This window comes from Culex quinquefasciatus, chromosome 3 (genome assembly GCF_015732765.1).
Source record: "Culex quinquefasciatus strain JHB chromosome 3, VPISU_Cqui_1.0_pri_paternal, whole genome shotgun sequence".
NCBI classification, from domain to species: Eukaryota; Metazoa; Arthropoda; class Insecta; order Diptera; family Culicidae; genus Culex; species Culex quinquefasciatus.
The window spans coordinates 14069359-14092271 of NC_051863.1; the positions used below are offsets into that span (position 1 = coordinate 14069359).

The following is a 22913-nucleotide window of genomic DNA, read 5'->3' on the forward strand; positions in this document are numbered from 1 at the left end:
TTCAAATTCAACGGTGCAACAGGTTCAAGTGTGTGCACTTGACTCCTCCAAGTACCGTGAAATGGGGATGTTGAGTTTGCACATTTAAGGTGCATACACATTGCGTTATAAATCTTAGGGCCTGACTGCGGCGAGTTGAGCTTTATTGAATCCTTGACAAATAAATTGCAACGTTTTGTCAATTTGTTTGTACGATTGAAACAATTGAAACTGTTTGCTCAACCTCCCCTCACGTGACGGTTCCACCGCAGTTGACCGGCCCCGAAGGCGATGATGTAACCCGGAGTCGGTCGGTCAATCGCCGGCAGTGGCGTGCACGCAAATATTCCAACCATTTCCACGCGCAAAGCTCGAGCTTTTTCCGACTGAACAAAAAACGTGACAATTAGGCAGCAACTCCGCGCCTGGCATGAAGCCGGGCATCAATGTCAATGCCAAGTCGGAAGCGCTGCTCGATGCCGACGCCGCCGGGGGCATCCATAAAATGTTTTTGATACGCTTCCTCAGACTAACTAGCCGCAGACATTGACGGAGTTCATCAACGCGCGCGCGGCTTGATTTGAATATATGGCGGCGTAGAAGAAGGTACCTGCCCGGGACGTTACCCAGGAAGCTTGTTGATTCGATGCAGCCCCGCAAGACATTGATCGATTGGTCAACGGACTCTCCATTCGGCGTTGATCTATTTATGGGCTGCTAAATGACACCACGTTCAACGTTCGGCGCGAACTTGCCCATAAACTTGAGCGGAGATCCCCAGCTTTGGATCGGTCACGCGTTTGAGGCAACCTTCTTTGTTTCAACGCAATACCACAGCTTGATGACCTTGTGAGAACGGGTAGTTCATGGATATCGGGGGTCTTGTGACGGAAATTAGATGACATTTATTTTGATGGGTTTGTTGTTGAGATATTCCTCATATTTGAACTATACTTCAACCCCAAAATGTTACCAGATCTCAGCTTTCAAGCTCCTTCCCACTTTGCCCAAAACCTTAAAAAAAATCCATTACCCCATAAAAATCCCATTACCACACATTTTCTCTCCAGCGGCGCGCGACAAGTGGCGACCTCTAAAATCGGATCATCCAGTCATCAATCAAGAGCCTCGTCATTACCGGAGAAAGACCGTGAAACCTCCACACGATGGCTCCACGGGGCTGACCCCATTGTGAACTAGACCTCGGACATGCATGTTTCTTCCATCGCACGAAAGTGACCAAAACGAAGCCTTCCTAGGCCATTCCCCGGGGGCCTTAAACTCGACAGTATCAACGCGGCCGTCATCAGCTATCCCATTATCCACGCATTCCCCACCTCCCCAAGCAGGGCCAAAAAAGTGAAGTCTCGACTCTCTTTTCCTGGATCACTTCGGCTGGTTGGCCCCGCGGTCAAGTTCATAAAAAAAGAGACGGTTGTTGCTCTTTTTTGGCGTCACCGTAGCTAGAGGGCAATTAGGTAAAACAAGTGATTAAATCTTGGCGTTTTTCGAGTTTTGGCCCGAGGGCACACTCGAGAGTTGCTTTCCTTTTATTACTATTATTAAAAGGTTTGGTTCGTTGGTTGGAAGTTTAGGGTTGGTGAACCCTTTATGGACTCAACACAATTTTCAATTTTCAATTTTCAATTTTCAATTTTCAATTTTCAATTTTCAATTTTCAATTTTCAATTTTCAATTTTCAATTTTCAATTTTCAATTTTCAATTTTCAATTTTCAATTTTCAATTTTCAATTTTCAATTTTCAATTTTCAATTTTCAATTTTCAATTTTCAATTTTCAATTTTCAATTTTCAATTTTCAATTCTCAATTCTCAATTCTCAATTCTCAATTCTTAATTCTCAATTCTCAATTCTCAATTCTCAATTCTCAATTCTCAATTCTCAATTCTCAATTCTCAATTCTCAATTCTCAATTCTCAATTTTCAATTTTCAATTCTCAATTCTCAATTCTCAATTCTCAATTCTCAATTCTCAATTCTCAATTCTCAATTCTCAATTCTCAATTCTCAATTCTCAATTCTCAATTCTCAATTCTCAATTCTCAATTCTCAATTCTCAATTCTCAATTCTCAATTCTCAATTCTCAATTCTCAATTCTCAATTCTCAATTCTCAATTCTCAATTCTCAATTCTCAATTCTCAATTCTCAATTCTCAATTCTCAATTCTCAATTCTCAATTCTCAATTCTCAATTCTCAATTCTCAATTCTCAATTCTCAATTCTCAATTCTCAATTCTCAATTCTCAATTCTCAATACTCAATTCTCAATTCTCAACTTTCATTCATGGATTCATCTCTCAACTCTCATTTTGATTGATTTTGATTTTGATTTTGATTTTGATTTTGATTTTGATTTTGATTTTGATTTCGATTTTGATTTTGATTTTGATTTTGATTTTGATTTTGATTTTGATTTTGATTTTGATTTTGATTTTGATTTTGATTTTGATTTTGATTTTGATTTTGATTTTGATTTTGATTTTGATTTTGATTTTGATTTTGATTTTGATTTTGATTTTGATTTTGATTTTGATTTTGATTTTGATTTTGATTTTGATTTTGATTTTGATTTTGATTTTGATTTTGATTTTGATTTTGATTTTGATTTTGATTTTGATTTTGATTTTGATTTTGATTTTGATTTTGATTTTGATTTTGATTTTGATTTTGATTTTGATTTTGATTTTGATTTTGATTTTGATTTTGATTTTGATTTTGATTTTGATTTTGATTTTGATTTTGATTTTGATTTTGATTTTGATTTTGATTTTGATTTTGATTTTGATTTTGATTTTGATTTTGATTTTGATTTTGATTTTGATTTTGATTTTGATTTTGATTTTGATTTTGATTTTGATTTTGATTTTGATTTTGATTTTGATTTTGATTTTGATTTTGATTTTGATTTTGATTTTGATTTTGATTTTGATTTTGATTTTGATTTTGATTTTGATTTTGATTTTGATTTTGATTTTGATTTTGATTTTGATTTTGATTTTGATTTTGATTTTGATTTTGATTTTGATTTTGATTTTGATTTTGATTTTGATTTTGATTTTGATTTTGATTTTGATTTTGATTTTGATTTTGATTTTGATTTTGATTTTGATTTTGATTTTGATTTTGATTTTGATTTTGATTTTGATTTTGATTTTGATTTTGATTTTGATTTTGATTTTGATTTTGATTTTGATTTTGATTTTGATTTTGATTTTGATTTTGATTTTGATTTTGATTTTGATTTTGATTTTGATTTTGATTTTGATTTTGATTTTGATTTTGATTTTGATTTTGATTTTGATTTTGATTTTGATTTTGATTTTGATTTTGATTTTGATTTTGATTTTGATTTTGATTTTGATTTTGATTTTGATTTTGATTTTGATTTTGATTTTGATTTTGATTTTGATTTTGATTTTGATTTTGATTTTGATTTTGATTTTGATTTTGATTTTGATTTTGATTTTGATTTTGATTTTGATTTTGATTTTGATTTTGATTTTGATTTTGATTTTGATTTTGATTTTGATTTTGATTTTGATTTTGATTTTGATTTTGATTTTGATTTTGATTTTGATTTTGATTTTGATTTTGATTTTGATTTTGATTTTGATTTTGATTTTGATTTTGATTTTGATTTTGATTTTGATTTTGATTTTGATTTTGATTTTGATTTTGATTTTGATTTTGATTTTGATTTTGATTTTGATTTTGATTTTGATTTTGATTTTGATTTTGATTTTGATTTTGATTTTGATTTTGATTTTGATTTTGATTTTGATTTTGATTTTGATTTTGATTTTGATTTTGATTTTGATTTTGATTTTGATTTTGATTTTGATTTTGATTTTGATTTTGATTTTGATTTTGATTTTGATTTTGATTTTGATTTTGATTTTGATTTTGATTTTGATTTTGATTTTGATTTTGATTTTGATTTTGATTTTGATTTTGATTTTGATTTTGATTTTGATTTTGATTTTGATTTTGATTTTGATTTTGATTTTGATTTTGATTTTGATTTTGATTTTGATTTTGATTTTGATTTTGATTTTGATTTTGATTTTGATTTTGATTTTGATTTTGATTTTGATTTTGATTTTGATTTTGATTTTGATTTTGATTTTGATTTTGATTTTGATTTTGATTTTGATTTTGATTTTGATTTTGATTTTGATTTTGATTTTGATTTTGATTTTGATTTTGATTTTGATTTTGATTTTGATTTTGATTTTGATTTTGATTTTGATTTTGATTTTGATTTTGATTTTGATTTTGATTTTGATTTTGATTTTGATTTTGATTTTGATTTTGATTTTGATTTTGATTTTGATTTTGATTTTGATTTTGATTTTGATTTTGATTTTGATTTTGATTTTGATTTTGATTTTGATTTTGATTTTGATTTTGATTTTGATTTTGATTTTGATTTTGATTTTGATTTTGATTTTGATTTTGATTTTGATTTTGATTTTGATTTTGATTTTGATTTTGATTTTGATTTTGATTTTGATTTTGATTTTGATTTTGATTTTGATTTTGATTTTGATTTTGATTTTGATTTTGATTTTGATTTTGATTTTGATTTTGATTTTGATTTTGATTTTGATTTTGATTTTGATTTTGATTTTGATTTTGATTTTGATTTTGATTTTGATTTTGATTTTGATTTTGATTTTGATTTTGATTTTGATTTTGATTTTGATTTTGATTTTGATTTTGATTTTGATTTTGATTTTGATTTTGATTTTGATTTTGATTTTGATTTTGATTTTGATTTTGATTTTGATTTTGATTTTGATTTTGATTTTGATTTTGATTTTGATTTTGATTTTGATTTTGATTTTGATTTTGATTTTGATTTTGATTTTGATTTTGATTTTGATTTTGATTTTGATTTTGATTTTGATTTTGATTTTGATTTTGATTTTGATTTTGATTTTGATTTTGATTTTGATTTTGATTTTGATTTTGATTTTGATTTTGATTTTGATTTTGATTTTGATTTTGATTTTGATTTTGATTTTGATTTTGATTTTGATTTTGATTTTGATTTTGATTTTGATTTTGATTTTGATTTTGATTTTGATTTTGATTTTGATTTTGATTTTGATTTTGATTTTGATTTTGATTTTGATTTTGATTTTGATTTTGATTTTGATTTTGATTTTGATTTTGATTTTGATTTTGATTTTGATTTTGATTTTGATTTTGATTTTGATTTTGATTTTGATTTTGATTTTGATTTTGATTTTGATTTTGATTTTGATTTTGATTTTGATTTTGATTTTGATTTTGATTTTGATTTTGATTTTGATTTTGATTTTGATTTTGATTTTGATTTTGATTTTGATTTTGATTTTGATTTTGATTTTGATTTTGATTTTGATTTTGATTTTGATTTTGATTTTGATTTTGATTTTGATTTTGATTTTGATTTTGATTTTGATTTTGATTTTGATTTTGATTTTGATTTTGATTTTGATTTTGATTTTGATTTTGATTTTGATTTTGATTTTGATTTTGATTTTGATTTTGATTTTGATTTTGATTTTGATTTTGATTTTGATTTTGATTTTGATTTTGATTTTGATTTTGATTTTGATTTTGATTTTGATTTTGATTTTGATTTTGATTTTGATTTTGATTTTGATTTTGATTTTGATTTTGATTTAGATTTAGATTTAGATTTAGATTTTGATTTTGATTTTGATTTTGATTTTGATTTTGATTTTGATTTTGATTTTGATTTTGATTTTGATTTTGATTTTGATTTTGATTTTGATTTTGATTTTGATTTTGATTTTGATTTTGATTTTGATTTTGATTTTGATTTTGATTTTGATTTTGATTTTGATTTTGATTTTGATTTTGATTTTGATTTTGATTTTGATTTTGATTTTGATTTTGATTTTGATTTTGATTTTGATTTTGATTTTGATTTTGATTTTGATTTTGATTTTGATTTTGATTTTGATTTTGATTTTGATTTTGATTTTGATTTTGATTTTGATTTTGATTTTGATTTTGATTTTGATTTTGATTTTGATTTTGATTTTGATTTTGATTTTGATTTTGATTTTGATTTTGATTTTGATTTTGATTTTGATTTTGATTTTGATTTTGATTTTGATTTTGATTTTGATTTTGATTTTGATTTTGATTTTGATTTTGATTTTGATTTTGATTTTGATTTTGATTTTGATTTTGATTTTGATTTTGATTTTGATTTTGATTTTGATTTTGATTTTGATTTTGATTTTGATTTTGATTTTGATTTTGATTTTGATTTTGATTTTGATTTTGATTTTGATTTTGATTTTGATTTTGATTTTGATTTTGATTTTGATTTTGATTTTGATTTTGATTTTGATTTTGATTTTGATTTTGATTTTGATTTTGATTTTGATTTTGATTTTGATTTTGATTTTGATTTTGATTTTGATTTTGATTTTGATTTTGATTTTGATTTTGATTTTGATTTTGATTTTGATTTTGATTTTGATTTTGATTTTGATTTTGATTTTGATTTTGATTTTGATTTTGATTTTGATTTTGATTTTGATTTTGATTTTGATTTTGATTTTGATTTTGATTTTGATTTTGATTTTGATTTTGATTTTGATTTTGATTTTGATTTTGATTTTGATTTTGATTTTGATTTTGATTTTGATTTTGATTTTGATTTTGATTTTGATTTTGATTTTGATTTTGATTTTGATTTTGATTTTGATTTTGATTTTGATTTTGATTTTGATTTTGATTTTGATTTTGATTTTGATTTTGATTTTGATTTTGATTTTGATTTTGATTTTGATTTTGATTTTGATTTTGATTTTGATTTTGATTTTGATTTTGATTTTGATTTTGATTTTGATTTTGATTTTGATTTTGATTTTGATTTTGATTTTGATTTAAATTTTGATTTTGATTTTGATTTTGATTTTGATTTTGATTTTGATTTTGATTTTGATTTTGATTTTGATTTTGATTTTGATTTTGATTTTGATTTTGATTTTGATTTTGATTTTGATTTTGATTTTGATTTTGATTTTGATTTTGATTTTGATTTTGATTTTGATTTTGATTTTGATTTTGATTTTGATTTTGATTTTGATTTTGATTTTGATTTTGATTTTGATTTTGATTTTGATTTTGATTTTGATTTTGATTTTGATTTTGATTTTGATTTTGATTTTGATTTTGATTTTGATTTTGATTTTGATTTTGATTTTGATTTTGATTTTGATTTTGATTTTGATTTTGATTTTGATTTTGATTTTGATTTTGATTTTGATTTTGATTTTGATTTTGATTTTGATTTTGATTTTGATTTTGATTTTGATTTTGATTTTGATTTTGATTTTGATTTTGATTTTGATTTTGATTTTGATTTTGATTTTGATTTTGATTTTGATTTTGATTTTGATTTTGATTTTGATTTTGATTTTGATTTTGATTTTGATTTTGATTTTGATTTTGATTTTGATTTTGATTTTGATTTTGATTTTGATGTTGATGTTGATTTTGATTTTGATTTTGATTTTGATTTTGATTTTGATTTTGATTTTGATTTTGATTTTGATTTTGATTTTGATTTTGATTTTGATTTTGATTTTGATTTTGATTTTGATTTTGATTTTGATTTTGATTTTGATTTTGATTTTGATTTTGATTTTGATTTTGATTTTGATTTTGATTTTGATTTTGATTTTGATTTTGATTTTGATTTTGATTTTGATTTTGATTTTGATTTTGATTTTGATTTTGATTTTGATTTTGATTTTGATTTTGATTTTGATTTTGATTTTGATTTTGATTTTGATTTTGATTTTGATTTTGATTTTGATTTTGATTTTGATTTTGATTTTGATTTTGATTTTGATTTTGATTTTGATTTTGATTTTGATTTTGATTTTGATTTTGATTTTGATTTTGATTTTGATTTTGATTTTGATTTTGATTTTGATTTTGATTTTGATTTTGATTTTGATTTTGATTTTGATTTTGATTTTGATTTTGATTTTGATTTTGATTTTGATTTTGATTTTGATTTTGATTTTGATTTTGATTTTGATTTTGATTTTGATTTTGATTTTGATTTTGATTTTGATTTTGATTTTGATTTGAAAATTTACATTTTTTCAAGATTGTTTTTGTTGTTTAGGAACATACTTTGCAATTTCAAAATAAAAAAAACTTTCTAAAAAGGTAAAAGTATTTTTGAATATATCTTTGAATGCAAAAATAAGGGAGACAGTTTTTTAATTTTAAAATTTTGTAAATTGAATCATTAATTGGATCCAAAATAGGACTATTAACTCCAAAAAGAAATGCTGATAATCGAATTTAAACGAAATGATTTATTGTGCCATTAAAACCTTTTTAAAAGTAAATATTTCATAACATTCTCCTTCAGATGTTCTAGTTCAACTCAACGGTGACGTATTGTTCCTCAAACATCGCTGGTCAAGCCAAGTTCATTTGTTTGCACTTTTCCCCTCCTCCAGATTTGCGCTCTCAACGAGACAAGACTTTGCGTGTCAGTTGGTGATTAAGATTTGCGTTACTCATTCTCGTTGAGTTGGGGGGATTTTTTTGGGTTGGACTTTATGGATGAGTTGCTTTCTCGGGCTGATATTTCTATAAATATTTACTTTCGTTTATGCATGCGAGATTGTGTTGAATTTAAAGACTTGATGATTCTGGGAAAAATTCATTTGTCTGGTGATTAATTTTATTAAAAGAAATTTTAATTTATTCATTTCCTATTGAAAAAAATACATTTATTTTACTTAGCATGACTGGTGAGATATTTCCATCCAATCATTGTTGAATTTCCAGAATTAACAGAAGCTTTTCCTGCATTAAAATTCGCTGATTGGACATTTCAATTTTAATTTTGACAGTAAATGCATAAATGTCATATGTGACATTTTGTAATTTGAGTTTTTTTTTTTTAGCAAAAAATAAATAATTAATTTTATTTTCCAACTAAATTTATTAAACAAGGCTTATTTTGGCAGCTATTCAAACATTTAAATTTAAAAATAAAACCTTAGCTAAAAAGGTGAAATCAACTAACCTTACGTCACTTCTATTTAAAATCACTTAGAAAGTGTCAATTCATCCACTGAAAATCCAATTATCGGTACACAATAGAGATGTAACGACATCGTGATGGAATTAGTTGCGAGACCTGAAAGGAGGGTTGGTTGACCGGCGTCCAACGGAGATTTATTGATTTATTCTCACCACCCTGATTGATAGCTCCTGTCAGTTCGTGAGTTTGAAAGTAGTTGGGAAGGATTGTTCAAAATGGACGCTTTGTTTAAATATCTTATAATTTAGATAAATTTTCAAAGATTTTTAAAACAGTGCTTGAAAAATAAATATTTCTAGTTTTTAAAGAATCAAGTTTGAGTTGAAAATAATATGCCTTTTTTAAACTTGAACATAAGATTCTGAGAAAAATGCATCTATTTATAGCTTGAAAAATGATCAAAAATATTAAAGCTGTCATAACTATAGCAATCAAAATTCCACACCTCCAGAGTTATCACACCAAAGCTGTGTTTATTTAACACTGATCATATTCCACTTTTACGTAACACAAAAAAAAAACAACTTCGATAATGGGTGTTTACGAACAAGAAGCGCATCCAACGCATCTCGCACTTCCCTTTTTTGGGATGGTCAGTGACGAAACCCAACGCTACTCCTCTCAAAACTGGTCACGGTTTCTTTGGGGTGTCCGGAATGACTTTAAGTTGTTTTTTTTTTGGACATAGTGACGACGGGATTTTCTCGATGTTGGTTGAAATTTCACATTTTTATTTATTAAATTTTTTAATTTATTCATTTTTCAGAAATTGAAAAAAGATCATAAACTGGGAAAAAAATTATTTTTTTTACGAAAAAGAAATCAATAGACAGTTTACAAAATCGACTTTTCCATGTAACACCAGCTTATCTTCCTTTGAACTGCCTCACATGTAACCCAATCCCGGTCAATCTCCCACTAAAAAAAGCAACAAGTTCAAAATATTACGAGTCAAAAAAAAGACAACCTCCATCAGGAACGCCAAATTTGAATTTCAAATTTTCGAACATCGACGCTGGCCCATCAGTGGAGGAGACCAGGCCAAATGTGCAATAATGGGTGCATAAATTAACGGAAGTCGGACACCAGTAAAATGGGAGAAATTTGATTGGGCTCCGATCGGGCGTGGGGTGACCCTGCGCCCCGTGGGCTAAGCCGATGTTAACCCTCGAGTGTCCATATTGATTAGAACTTATGTAACGAATTTGAATATTTTGTACGAGACTTGCCAAGCTATGATAAGTGCTAAAAAAAAAAGGAGTTTTTCAATGTATTCGACATTGATTGCAAATTTCAACCCCCAACACCAAGCGGTCACCCAAGGGTTAGCCCAAGGTACCGTTTCGACAGATTTGATGGCTCAAATGGCACCACCAGCAGAGGGCACACTCGGAGGCGGGAAGACCCATAAACAGGTGGTCATTCCGTGATAACACATCAAACCAGTGTGATTACGGTCCATAACCTGATTTCTAATCTCTTCGGCGGCTGGTCGAGAGGAGGAATGTCCGACTGATCATTTCGACATGTTTACGTCCACTTGGAAGTGTCGATTACGGATTTTCTCTTTTAATTTAATATTTTTTAATAGTTGTGCGTTTCGTAACAGACCAGGTCGCGGGCGCGTGTGTTGCAATAAACCAACAAAAATTGAACACCGTTTGACTGGCTGATAAGAGCCGGAAAGTTGCGCTGCGCAGCGCAGCAAGGACTCGTAAAGATTAATGGGCACTTCCACCAACGCCAAAATGGCCCGGGAGGTGGAGCAGACAGAAAATATCTCCCCAATCATAATTGCTTACGAAACAGAAAACAATCAAACGAAGTGATCGAGTTCAATATACCGCGGCCAAAGTGTGGAAAGTTTGTGTGTTTGTGGATTTGAAATTGACGTTCACTGATCAAAAGTATGGTAGCAATAAAACTCGATTAGGAAGAACTGATAAGCTTCATCGAGCAGGTTCGGACTGGATCGATTGCGGGAAAGTAAAATAAAAGTTTTAAATCCAAACCTAAACAAAAATTGATATTTTTTGTCTTTAGCAATGCTATTACCCGAGCAGGTGGTAATAATAAAACGGAGGCAATTTCAATAACAAGTCTTGTAAATATATCTTATTTTGTTATCAAAAAGTTATGATCATCGGTAATGAGAAGAAAAAAAAAACACATCCCCAAAACTTAGTCTAAAAATTGTAGTTGAACGGATTTTTCGAGAGAGTAGGACAATACAAACTCAACGAATGGGATATGGAATAAAGGATTTTAATCATTGATCGCCTTATTCATGTGATATTTAAACGTTTAAAAAGCAATCATCAGTCATAACTAGGCTAAGTTATTTTCACGCTCAAAAATTGCAAATTTCACGGGGACCCTAATTTCGAAACACCAAATTTCACGGTAATTTCGCAGAACGTGAAAAATGTTATAATAACTATGACAATCTTATGTTAAACTCACACAAACTACTTTTTATGCTTTATTGCAAATAATTTATCATTAAGCCAAAATAATTTTTCTGTATTTTTTTCATGAGAAAAAAATTATTAAATCTGTAACGAAATCTTCAATATTTTATTCAAAATCAGAACAGAAAACAAAATAATAGTCTATGCAACAAGTTGTAAAAAGATGATTTTTTCAGCGCGAGCCGTACATATATCCAAAAAAGTTTACCGAGGAAAGTAGAACTTTTCAGCATTTATTTTGATTAGTGTTACAACTCGATTCTGTTATTTTTGGTACAGAAAAGAAGGCTATTTCGGCGTACCATCCACCCAAATAATCAAATATCGTAAAAATTAATCGATTGCAAAATAAGAACCAGAAAAAAAATCTGAAAAGTGACTTCAAAGACAAAAAAAAACTTATTATCAAATTTTGAAATCTCCCTAAGAAAAGTTGATAAACTATTATTTAGAGTATCAAGGAAATATCTATAACTATAACTATATCGATTTTCACAATATTTTTCTTTACTCGGATGGAATTCAATTTTTCAATCTATTTTTTGTGCTCTTCCGGTTATATCACCAGAGGAAAAGGGAAAGACGACTACAACTGAATGTTTCTTTAACAAGAATGTTTGCTTTATATTAATTAAAAAAAAAGAAATAAATATAATTATAAAAAAATCTAAGCAATCTCTATGAAAAATATCACAATATTCTTGTTCAGTCAATTTTCACAAGTTTTGGTCGAAAAAGACATGATTTATAAAAAAATAAATTCCTATAATTTGTTTTTCTTTGATTCATTTTTGTTAACATTGTTGAAGTATTCGCAGCATTCACTTCTCAGTAAATGTTAATATATCATGGTAATATTTCATGTAATGACGCTTCATACTTAAAAACTAATAAAATTTACTTTAATAGTCTTTATGAATGAAATATTTATTATGTTGTTATTTGAAACAATTGATTTGAGAAAATTGATAAATTTTACGGGATTTCACGGAAATCTTAAAATTTCACGAATTTTACGCTGTCCGCAAAATCGTGAAAATAGCCTAACCTTATTTGTTAATATTTTTTATTGTTAAATTTTGCCTTAATAATGGGAAAATTTTGACCAATTTTTCATAACCCAATATGTTATCATTTGTTATTTTGCGATATATGGTCAGAAATATGGAAATTTTTTTTTAAATATTTTTTTATTTTGCTTAATATTTGCTTAATATCACCAGAACTATGGAAAAATTTTGTCAAGGACATTATTTGGCCATGAATTGTAGTCTTTGTATAAAAACTTTTTTTAAGGTGAAAAATTTGAAAGTTGACACTTTTAACTATTGATAGAAGAATATTCTTTAAATTATTCGTATATCAATAATTTAAAGAATCCAACAGTTTGAGCGAAAATCTTGTGCAAAACGAAATAGTTTATCATTTTTTTATCGCTAGAATTTTTGAACATTTTAGATATTTGATCCCTTGGATATTTTGCCTGGTCTTTGTTAAATTATACATTTTTTCAAATATTGAACAAAATTTGTAACAGTTTAGCCAATGTTTACTCATTTCATTCAACATTTTAAAATATGATATATTCAATTGGAACCCAGCAATAATATTATTTTTTTTAAATTAGCTAATAATAAGAAATCATTATCAAATTCAGTTTTTTACTAGCGCAAAAAAAAAATCGCACCAATATCAAATTAGGTTATGGGGATCATTTTTTCTCTGTTATCGATTTTTTTTAAAATAATTTTTGATATCAGAATGAGTTATTTTTCGAACAAATTTCTGTTAATATTTTGTTTTATTCTAACAGCTAATCTGGGTGTTTTATACAATTTATACAATTTCTCTTATGTTTGGCAGGCTCCGTCCAATTTGCTGTTCACTATTTAAACTTCATATTTTGCATAACTTTTAATAAATAATTACTCTTTCACTTCACACTTCTAATCACTTTTGCCGTTTTCCGCTATTAAATCAACATTTTTAGATGTATCAACAGTGGAGAGTTGCTTGCTTACTTTTATTTGATCTATTTATTACTTTGCAACAGTCAAAAACATTTTATGAAAGCTGTAATTCGTGATCAAAGTGCTGATAGGCCGATAATAGAAATAGGCTGAAAAAGGGTGTAGTCCCCCTGCGCAGTTGTTTTTTTTAACAGATCTAACAAACAAAATTTTCATTTCTTGATTTTTGTGTGTATTTGGGATAGGATACACTCAAAAATACCCCAAAAGGAAACAAAGAACATTTTGTTTATTGGACTTTTAAACTGAAAAATGCGTCTCATGTGCTAGCGTTTAGGAGGGTGCAAAATCTGGAACTAAAAAAATCCTAAAAAAATGGAAATAAACATTGAACATTGCCAAACGGAATTTCACAAATTATTTTTAGATGGAAAATCAATTTTGTCAATTTGTTTTGAATTGATGTTCGATCTGCTGGTTACTAGTAGAAGTTTGGTGAAAATTAGTTTTTTTTCATTGTCATGTAATTAGCTAGAAAATTGGGCCAATGTATCTCATAAATTATTGGTTCAATTTTCAAGATTATTTAAAAGTTAGTTTGTGAAATAAATTAAAACTTTGTGAAATGTTTTCTCTTAACAATACACATCACATCCAAATTGTGAAGCGAAAACCACATATTTTAGACTTTCTTAAATGTTTAGCATCATTTTAAAATGTTATTTAATTTCTGTTAAAGGAATCTGAAAATTCCACATTCAAAGAAAGAATCAATATTTTCCAAGATATCGCAAGTTGAACAATGAGGGATAGTTAGATACCACTGAAAAAATCATTGTTCACCTCAGCAACCAGCAATATGATCATAATTGTATCATAATCTTAATTGTATAATAATTTTCTCTGTTTTCAGAACTCTTTTGTGCCAGATTTTTTTTTTCCATAATTGCAAAAATACTACCATTTTTTAAATACCTGAAAATGACTTTGAAAAAACTTCAAGGGTATTTTTGAATGCAAATTTGAAGTTCGTTCTACGAAACACACCTTGATTTTATTTAAGAATAAAATGAAAATTTAAGAAACTAACTAGGATCAAAAAGACTAGTATCCGCTCTAAAATATATTGTAAAGATTTCTAACTTGAATTCAGATATTGTTTTAATAAAATTTCAAAACTTATTAGATTTCTGAGCCTATTGAATACAAAACTTTAAAGCATAGTTTTGCTTAATGCTCTTGCTGAATAAAAATGTATTCTAAATTTTGTTTTATCTCCTGTACAACTTTAAGATGAAAGTTTTTTTTTGCAAAAATACTATTTTTTTTGTAAAAATCTGATCTTTTTATACCAATGTTTACAAATCAACTATGCAAAAGTGTTAGCCTGTTAATAAAATTATATTACACAAAATAAATAAATTACATAATGTCAGTTATGTCAATCAGTTATGATAAAATAATTGATAAGGAAAAGTTCAACGAACATTTACGGCTTAAAATAGCCGGAACTAGCCAGATATAGATATCTTAGAGCATAAAATGGATCAAACCAGCTACGACTTTTTGACTGACAAGCTTGATCAAATTGTGAAGGGACTTGTGTATTCAGAAACCCAGTATTGCTTTTATCAGATAAAAAAACAACATTAAATTAATATTTTTTTAAATGTTCTGATTGACGACCATAAAACATCAATAAATTATATCGTTACCAACATGACTTCATGATGGAAATTACTAATTTAAGTTAAACCTTGAAAATCTCTTCCAATCAAACAATACACCAAGCCGTTAAACAACGCAGAGACTTCAACCGCACCCCGCGCCCTCAAGCGACGAACCCGCAAATTTTCAATTTAGCCCGCACGTAATTGAAAAACTGTACACCGCTTCCTCGCCGGTCCAAAACTTAAAGTCATCCCGCATCGTGCAGAACCGGACACAACTTTAAGCTCGGATGGCCCTTCTCCCTTTTTCTCGGTCAAAAATTTGCTTCCGGTGGCCCGAAACCCCGAACCGAGTGTCCCAGAAAACCACCGCCCGTACGTAATCTGTCTATACTGGTTATTTTTGTTTCTTTTTTTTTTTTTTTTGGTTTGGTTTCCTACTCCTCTGACCATAGGAGTGAGAGATTCCAAAGAGTGCTTCATCGTTCCCACAAAAATGCACACACACACACACACACACACGCTTGGTCTTCATATACAGATATGTGTATGTTGGTGGGTTGGTCTTTTGCGCACCATGTGGCCATGATTTTCCTCCTGCTGGGTTCGAGGCTGACCTAGACAGAGGCAGCATCAGCAAAAAAAAAAACGCGCTCTACACCGAACCGATATCACGACTTTTTGCCAATTGGATTTTGTTTTTGCTTGTTTTTGCGCCCGATGGGTTCAATTTTTTGGCCCGAAAGTTTGGATGGTACAATTTTCTTGTGTTGTGTGTTTTTTTTCCGCCAATCATCTCCCATCAATTGTTTTCCAACTTTCCAATTCGATTGACTCACTTTTTCGCTCGCCGAACTATTCCATCGCTGTCGGATTCCATCGCTGTGACCTGCTAGAGTGGAGTCACTTCTGGACATTCCGACCAAAGTCTACGACTAACCTGTTGCTTGTTTGGATATCAACATCAGCCGCCAACAGCCACGGGGTTCGTTCACACAAACAGTTAAGCTGGGGCTTTTTATTGCCTTTTTTTTTTGGCTGCTTTGACGACTTCGTCGTCGTCGTCTGACTTATTTATCACCCATGGATTGGGTTTTTTTCGTCGACTTTAGGTTGGAATTTGACGCGAGGAGGCATTAAAAGAGGAGTAACGTAGCTGAGAGCTGCCAAAACTATCAAGATAGTCTATACTGAAGGTTGCTACAATATTTCCTTCAATTTTTTATAGGCCAAAATCAAAAAAAAAAATTAGTTCAGTACAGTCTCTACATTTTGGAGCTGATAATGTTATATCACAAATATTTACAAAACGTTTCCACCTCTCCTCAAAATTAGAGGTTCCCTAGTCATCTGGCCCTTTTTTCGTTTATTTTATTTTTTTTTTTGTACGAGGGCAAGTGTCTACGTCGGTTCGCTCAGCATCGCTGCATCATCGAAAAACCGAAAAAGATGAACAAAAAACCTCACCCCGAAACGTAGAGATGAAAGATGTCACACCAAGCAAGAGAAAAAGAAGAAGGCTGAAGATTACACGTGTGCATGTGTGTGGGTCGGTGACGTTCGAGAAAAACTGGTCTTTTGGGCCAATGTTTATTTTTCGATCGTTTGTTGGACGAACGAAAGGTCGTTTTTGATGATGAAGGCGACGACAATGAGAAAAACTGTTTTGTTTTTAAATGGTTTAGCTCGAGATCTCCGGAACACTGGTGAGGGATTAGAACGATGGCCCTAAATATTGGGATTAATCTTGATCATATGCTAGAACACGTTGGAAAAACAAACTGAAAAGAAAACAAATTTAAGATTGTTTGCTAATCCAGATAATTTACACAAGTTGTTTGTAAATACTCAGATGTTAATTTGTAAAACTTACTTTTTTAATTTGAGTCCAAAAAATTTAAAAATGGTAAAAATTGCAATAATTAAAAGAAAATACATCTCAAATGTTATGCAAAATCAAATACATCATTTTCACTTGATTTTGTGACAAAAAAAATAATTTCGGCAAATCATTCAGTTTAACTTTAACATTTACTAATTCAATTTTCCCTGAATTTTCAAAAAAATACTTTTTTATCTAATGATGGGAGAATGATTTTGAGGACCATACGAAAATTATAGGCTAGTTTTTCATATTTTGATATTTGGCCCCTAGGCCTTAAAGGGATAAACTAAAAAAAGTAAAAAAAAAGTAAGTACATGAGTTTTTTTTTTATTTCGATGCACTCATCAATTATGAAAATTTTCCATGAACTGCTTACTTTCAATTCAAAATGAAACTGTTTGCCGGAAGCAGATGCTCTCGCTGAGCAATAATCGTCACTATTAAGCACTGTACATTACCTTGCTAGTTTTAATGGAAAGTTTTGGACTTTTTTGATGTTGTTTTCAACGCGAGTGAAAATAGCTCTTATCCGTTTGTGAGATGGCGATTACCGTGCAGCGACTGATGGCTGACATCAGTTTATCAATTTGTTTATCGTGACATTTGTTTATAGCTTTATAAAAAAAATACATCCGCTTATATAACAAATGTTATTTAAAATATTTTTTTTTTGGCAAAATATTAATCAAAAGGAAATCAACATTTATTTGATTCGCTCAAATCAAATCATTTTTTGAATCTGAATCATTTTTTTTTAATTTAACATAATCAAAATATTTTGAAAAAGAAATGCTGCGATTTTCGGCATAATTTATTAAGTTTTTATTTAGTTTTAAATGACCATTTTTATAATATTTGACGAAAATGTAACTTCTAATTACCTGTAACATTAAAAAAAAATCGGTACAGTCATGCCTTGGTTTTGCACTGCCCCAGTTATTATACGTTTAGCTGCCTCGATTAAGCACGGCCCATACATTTCGAAAGTAATAACACAAAAAACTTAATTTTTTTTATAATTTGGGTATCAAATTATCGGGTTTTCTAATACATTTAAAAAGTCATAACACCATTTTTTTAAACACTGGAAATTTTCACAAACTACGTTTTAACATAAAAATACATAATATTTCAGTTTTTTACAAATAAAAATAACGATTATTTGATACCAATTTAATAAAAACTGAAACTGAAAAGTACGGTTCTGTTAAAAAATCCGACCATTTGTTACCCATATTGTAAATAACTAAAATTTTGGGTATTTTTTTTCCAAAATACGTAGATTTGTAATTTTTTTAGAATTTAAAAAAATATTAGAACCATCAAAATGCATGAATAATTTCCGATCATTTGATGTTTTTCGAAAAATGCTTGTTTTATATTTTTTATTACAATTTATAAAATATGTTTTATAACTTTCGAATGTATGAAAAAATCCCGATCATTTGATACCCATATTGCAAAAATCTGAAATTTTAAGTATTTTTCCGAAAATGCGTAGTTTTGTAAAAAATTTTAGTATTTAAAAAAATATATTAGAACTATTGAAATGTGTGAAAAAATCCCCATCATTTGCGTCCCATATAGCAAAACCAATAATTTTGAGTATTTTATCCAGAAAAAAAGCATTTTCAAAATGAAGGAAAACTTCGTATATTTGTAAAAATTTTCATGTAATTATAGTTGCAATGGATAACTGGCATCGTCCCGATGCTAAACCTAGGCTTTACTGTGTTTCATCACTGCCATCTTGGATTTAAAATTTCCAAATCACGTTAACTCTTTCAAGCCAAAATTTAGAAAAAAGTAGTTGATGGTGTGAAAATCATTTCTAGGACCATGCAAAATTAATGACTAATTTAGAAAATGTTGTTTTCCGGCCTGAAAGGGTTAATGATGCATTTTTCGGGGTTAGATTTGTGCCTAATGACCTTAACAAGACATTTTTATGTGATTCAATTTTCCTAATGTGGTGCTGGAGTTACGATATTTAGAAATACCTACATATCTGGAAAATATCGAAAATATGGTTTTAAAAACAGTTTTTAAAAATTCCATGGTTCCAATGACGTGGTTCAAAACCAAATCGATTTTTCATAATTTTTTTTTGTGTAATAATAATAAAGTAACTCAAATTAGTATAGATTTTTTTTTTGAGTCAACCGTAACAGTGCAAAGCGTCCATAATTGTTATTAATATTTTTCGAATGTTGAAGCATGAAAAAGTTGAAGTATTCAGCACTTTTTTCGAAAAGTAATACTTTTCATCATTTTTTTTTAATTCAAACGATTTTTTGAAAAAATACTTGAACATTTGACTTACAATTTTACTAAATGGGTGTTTTTTCTGAAATGCCAAAAAAAAAATGTGTATAACTCGTTGCAAAACTTGTTTTTTTCAGCACTCGTCGTATTTATCCAACTCGGGGAACCTCGTTGGATAAATGTAATCCTCTTTTTGCAACTTGTTGCATAAACTACTACTTCCTGTAATGGCCTACTTATTATGATCAAAAATAAAAGTGCTAAAATTGGATTACAGCATTCATTCGAGTACTGAAAAGTTCAACTTTTCTATCAAAAAGTAACATTTTTCACCAAAAAAATATCATTCTAGTTGAAACTACAAAAAAAAAATCGCGGCTTTTTTTAATTAAACTAACACATTTGTTTACAGAAAATAAATAGATGAATAATTTGTGGGATCGCCAAAAATCAAGATCCAACTAAGTACTGTGAAGATAAAATAAACTTGAAAGGTCACGTGGTTTTTGTAAGAGCCCTAATTGTTTCCCTCTTTAATGAAATTATTCTTTTCATACATATACACTAAAATCTTGGTTTACGCTCAGGCGTAACGCTGTTTATTTGGTTGATTTCTCGAAAACAGTGTAATGTTTTTACATTCTTTTAACAGCACATTGTAGATTTGCACAAGACGCATAAATTACTTTAAAAACATTGCAAAAATGTTGCGTTGTTTCAGAGATATCGACGAAATGGAATCATGCCAGAACGCTGAAAAATTTACTTGAATTTTCAAAATAAAACTCAAAGCGCATGAATGACTATTTTCAATTTTATCAAATGCAATTGAATTTTTGAGTAATTTGACTTTTTTATTACTTGTTGCAATAATAATTATGATAAACAAAATATGATTAGTACGGAGTAAATATGGAATTAGAATAATACAAAACATAATAAGTATCAATGGGATAATAAATAATAGATAACAAATGACGATCAAATTAAATTGCATTACATGCTTTTTAAAATTCCAAAAAATCAATAACTAAAAAAAAATCTTACAAGTCTAATTTCTTGAAGACAAAGCATTGCCTAGAATCTTTGTTAGTATTTTAGGGCAGTAATTGAAAAACCATGAAATTGAAAAAAGAAGATTTCAATCAACCAAAACAAAACGTGAATCCAATGTACATCACCAGGTCAACGAGGATCACGACCACCCGGGGTGTAGGGTGGCGTTCCCAAAGGTACAGTTCATCATTTATCTTCTCCCTTTGAAAACATCCCGGGATCGAAAACTCGACCAGGAAGATTGATGACTGCTAGTAAGATACACGAAGCACTTCCTGTGTGCGATATGCTCTACTAGAACTAAACATACGAGTTTCAAGTTTCAAGAAGAATCAGACGACCGTGTTCGGATTTGAGATAATCGATTTAAACAGCTTTAAAGTGTTTCAAGAGGAAGTAAACACATTTCAAGGGTGTAAATCTCCACCAACAATGATTGTGTGAGAAACGAAAACGTCTTTGTCAACAGGTAGTCACACCGTAATTGTTCCAATCCCGGGATTTGTCCTTGGGTAAAGAAGCAAGCTTACGGTAGCAGATAAATTTTCCTGTGGCAACACAAACGTTTCTCCATTCTTAAAGGGGGAAAGCCTAATGGCCATAAAACGTACACAACACATCCCATAAAGTGGCTCCGGCTCTCTTTAAAGTGTCGTTTCATGTGTTTTTACTTTGCGTTTTCTGCCTTTCCTACAGACAGGTTCCTGTAATCCAATCCCCTTGTGTGAAAGTGAGTCTTTTTCCCTCTTCGTACCTGCTCCAATATTATGCATACATTATGCTCTGCCTCGTCAATATTCTCCGCCAGCAGCAGCCGCAACAGCATCCAGGTAAAGTGATTTACGCCGGTACGGCATTCCGGGTTCCCCAGAGGACTCCGTGTACACTCTTTAAAAAATGCCTTGAAAGGACTCCGTTTCCGGTACTCTGTATCGAAAGGATGCTAACCGGTTGATTGCCGCAGCATCTTTCTACCTCTTGTACGACTCTTTCTTGTGAGCGTTGATTGCTGTCGTACGTGCCTCACTCGAAATCTATGTCAAGATTGAGCACTTTTTGATTCTTCACTTTTCACTTTTCCCGAGCGATTTTCTGCCCCGAAAAACACCCCTCAAGCCTCTTCAGCGAGCAATTTGCTGTTTTCTTTCACTTTTTCCTTAACACACTCGATTGCACCACTTGCATCCAAATTGGGAGGCTTTTCCTCACGGTATGGCACTTCTGGCTCCGAGAAAGCTTCTTCACGCGAGCGCTCGCGCGAGCAAAACAACAAATATCGAAGCAGGCGTTGATTAGAAAATTGAGGCGCAGCGTCGCCGCGAACGTGACCACCGCTGATTATCTTCGCGTTCGCGGATTTTCACGCTTTCTTGACGCTTTTCCCGCGGTGAAACGCACTTTTTCTATCCGCTGCGATCGAGCGGAACCACTTCTGCTCAGCGATGATTTTTTTCGAATCTCACCGTATGATATTTCACCCCTCACCACACTCTCTCCTCCTTATCAGCTAATCCAGAACTCGTTCTCGCGTGATAACGATGCAACCCCCTTAATCTGATCCCGTCGCAACAGAAACCGTTTTGCGCAAGTCGTTCTAGTCGTCAAGTCGCACGTGTACGAACGCGCGCGCGCCTCTCTCCCGTCAAAGGTCCAGCCCGATACTGACGGCGCTGGTGCCGAAACGGGCGCTTCTGATCCGTCCCGATAGGCGATGACACTGGTGTGCGTGAGAGGGAGAGAGGGAGAGCGAGACGTCGTCGTGCGTTTTGAGTCTTCTTACGGCCGGACACACCGGGCTTAAACGCCGAGATAGTCCAGCCGGACGATGATCGGCGATGATCGTGGTGGTTGTTATGACGACTCCGATGATGGTTCGCGTGTTCGGGGTGAGAGAGCGAAGCGAGCGCGCTCTTTTTCTCTGTTTCGACAGGGGATTCCGGAGCATGTGTTTTGGTTGTGTTGGAAGGTTCGATTTAGGGTCGAGAGGTATGTTTGTTGGTATCACTGCTACTGTTGTGCTGCTGGACCTTTGGAATGATCGAGGAAGTGGATCGTGTGGTGGTGACGGACGAATCGAGTGTGAAGAGGAAATTGATAATAGCGAGAGAGCGTGATCACCGGTGACGGTACGTGGGGTTTTAGGTTTTGATTGAAAAAAAATCCACATATTTTCAGTTTAAATTGTCAGGTATCTGAATATTCTATATTACACATTTCAATGTAGGAATCGTTTTTTTGAATCGTGGTATTAAAATTCCAATATGTACAGTTACAATAGAACAGTTTTGGTGAAATAAATATATTTTTATACAATCCAGACTCAATTAGGATAATCGAATCAGGAAACATTCTTTTTTTTCGTTTTCTTATTTTTGATAGTAAACCTCAGTATGACCCATTAACTACTCTAAAATGATTTAGATTTTTTTAAATCCAAGCTGGCGACCAAAATGGCGAAGATAACGTATTGAAAAGCTGCATTTTCTAATTT

The 22913-nt window shown here is 30.1% G+C and overlaps 1 protein-coding gene across 2 annotated transcripts in view; it reads right to left on the bottom strand.

Moving 5' to 3' along the window:
- Positions 1 to 22913, bottom strand: part of LOC6044222 — a 331172-nt gene that overhangs the window by 34009 nt on the left and 274250 nt on the right. Inside the window, exon 1 of one of the 2 annotated variants that reach the window (XM_038260499.1) lies at positions 21177 to 22072. The exons of the other annotated variant lie outside the window; for it this stretch is intronic. The gene's annotated coding sequence lies outside the window, so the exon portion shown is untranslated. Of the gene's footprint in view, positions 1 to 21176; positions 22073 to 22913 lie in introns of those variants that run through there. 2 annotated transcript variants of the gene reach the window in all.